The sequence below is a fragment of the Mus musculus genome, chromosome 12 (genome assembly GCF_000001635.26).
Source record: "Mus musculus strain C57BL/6J chromosome 12, GRCm38.p6 C57BL/6J".
Classification (NCBI taxonomy): domain Eukaryota; kingdom Metazoa; phylum Chordata; class Mammalia; order Rodentia; family Muridae; genus Mus; species Mus musculus.
The window spans coordinates 54,622,222-54,624,420 of NC_000078.6; the positions used below are offsets into that span (position 1 = coordinate 54,622,222).

Below are 2,199 nucleotides of genomic sequence, written 5' to 3' on the forward strand. Positions count from 1 at the left end.
AGCTTCCACTCTGAGATTCTTTTGTTTGTTTGTTTGTTTGGGGTTTTTTTGGGGGAGGCAGAGTGGAAGGGATGGGGAGATGAGTGGGGTGAGGTGCATAATGTAAAATTCACAAAGAGTTAATTAAAAGTTTTAAAGGGTGGCGGGTCATGGTGACAAACACCTTTATTCCCAGTACTTGAGAGACAGGCAGATCTCTAAGTTCAAAGCCAGCCTGGTCTGTTGAGAAAGTTCCAGGACAGCCAAGGCAAAAAAAAAAAAAAAAAAAAATCTTGTAAAAACAACAACAATAACAGAAAGATCTAAAGGCAGCTTTGCGGTGCCCGGTCCTTTCCGCTCGGCCATTCTCTGGTATAGAAGGCAGCCATGGCGCCCAGCCAGAATGGCATGATCCTGAAGCCCCACTTCCACAAGGATTGGCAGCAGCGAGTGGACACGTAGTTCAACCAGCCAGCGCGCAAGATCCGCAGGCACAAGCGCCTGGCAGGCGAAAGTGCACATCGCCCCTCGCCCCGCGTCCGGCCCCATCAGGCCCATCGTGAGGTGCCCTACAGTGAGATACCACACCAAGGTCCGGACTGGCAGAGGCTTCAGCCTGGAGGAGCTCAGGGTGGCTGGCATCCACAAGAAAATGGCTCGCACCATCGGCATCTCTGTGGACCCGAGGAGGCGAAACAAGTCCACGGAGTCACTGCAGGCCAACGTGCAGCGCCTGAAGGAGTACCGCTCCAAGCTCATCCTGTTCCCCAGGAAGCCTTCTGCCCCGAAGAAGGGAGATAGTTCTGCTGAAGAACTTAAGCTGGCCACCCAGCTGACAGGACCCGTGATGCCCATCCGGAATGTGTACAAAAAGGAAAAGGCCAGAGTTATCACAGAAGAAGAGAAGAACTTTAAGGCTTTTGCCAGTCTCGGAATGGCCCGTGCCAATGCCCAACTCTTTGGCATCCGAGCAAAAAGGGCGAAGGAAGCTGCAGAGCAAGACGTTGAAAAGAAAAAATAATGCGCTGTTGGAGAGTTGCAATAAATTTTCCAGAAAGAAAGGAAGGAAGGAAGGAAGGAAGGAAGGAAGGAAGGAAGGAAGAGGGCTGGAGAGATGGTTCAGTGGTTAAGAGCACCAACTGCTCTTCCGAAGGTTCTGAGTTCAAATCCCAGCAACCACATGGTGGCTTACAACTATCTGTAACGAAATCTGATGCCATCTTCTGGAGTGTCTGAAGACAGCTACAGTGTACTTACATATAATAAATAAATAAATCTAGAAAGAAAGAAAGAAAGAAAGAAAGAAAGAAAGAAAGAAAGAAAGAAAGAAAGAAAGAAAGAGAGAAAGAGAGAAAGAAAGAAAGATCTAAAGGCAATAACTAAGAAGACATTCAATACCACTAATCATTAAGGAATGCAAATCAAGACTAATCTGAGATATCTCCTCACTCTCATTAAGATTGCTACTTTCAAAAGTGACTGCGGATATGATTAAATTAGAACTCTCATGCACTGTTGATAGGCTGAAAAATGTTATAGCCACTGGGATTTAATGTGGCTGTTTCTCAAAAATTTAGAAATGGGTAGATGGCTCAGTCAGTAAAGTGCTTGAGGGTCTGAACTTAGTTCCCAGGACCCTGTGAAAACCAGACTTGGCATCATGTACCTATCACTCAAGTGCTGAGGAGGCAAGATCCCTGGGCTGTCTGGTCAGCCAGGCTAGCAGAATTGGTGAGTGCCAGTTTATTAAGAGATCCTATCTCCAGGAAAAAAAAAAAAAAAAAAAAAAGGTGTGTGTGCAAAGGGGCTGAAGAAATGGCTCGGTAGCTGAGCGCACATCCCATTCATGCAGAGGACCCAGGTTCAGATCCCAGCATTCACAATCAGACAGTTGAGATCCACCTGAACAGTTTCACTAAGTTTTGCAGTGACAAAACAAAGACAGCCATGAGTCATGTTGAATTTTTAAATACACTGGTGGAGGGCTCAACAGTTAAGGGCACTTACTACACTTCCAGAGGACCCAAGTTCAGTTCCCAGCATCAGGCAGCTCACAACTGAGTGTCATTCCAGCACTAGGGGATCTGATACCTCTGGCTTCCACTGTCACCTGCATTCAAGTGTATGTAACTCCCTTGCAGTCACACACACATATATTAAGTTAAATTAAGAACAAATTTTAAGCTGGGCGGTGGTGGTGCACACCTTTAATCCCAGCAT

General features: G+C 46.4%; 1 pseudogene; it reads left to right on the forward strand.

The window, feature by feature from the left end:
• On the forward strand, window positions 307-1,037 carry Gm6218 (predicted gene 6218; annotated as a pseudogene).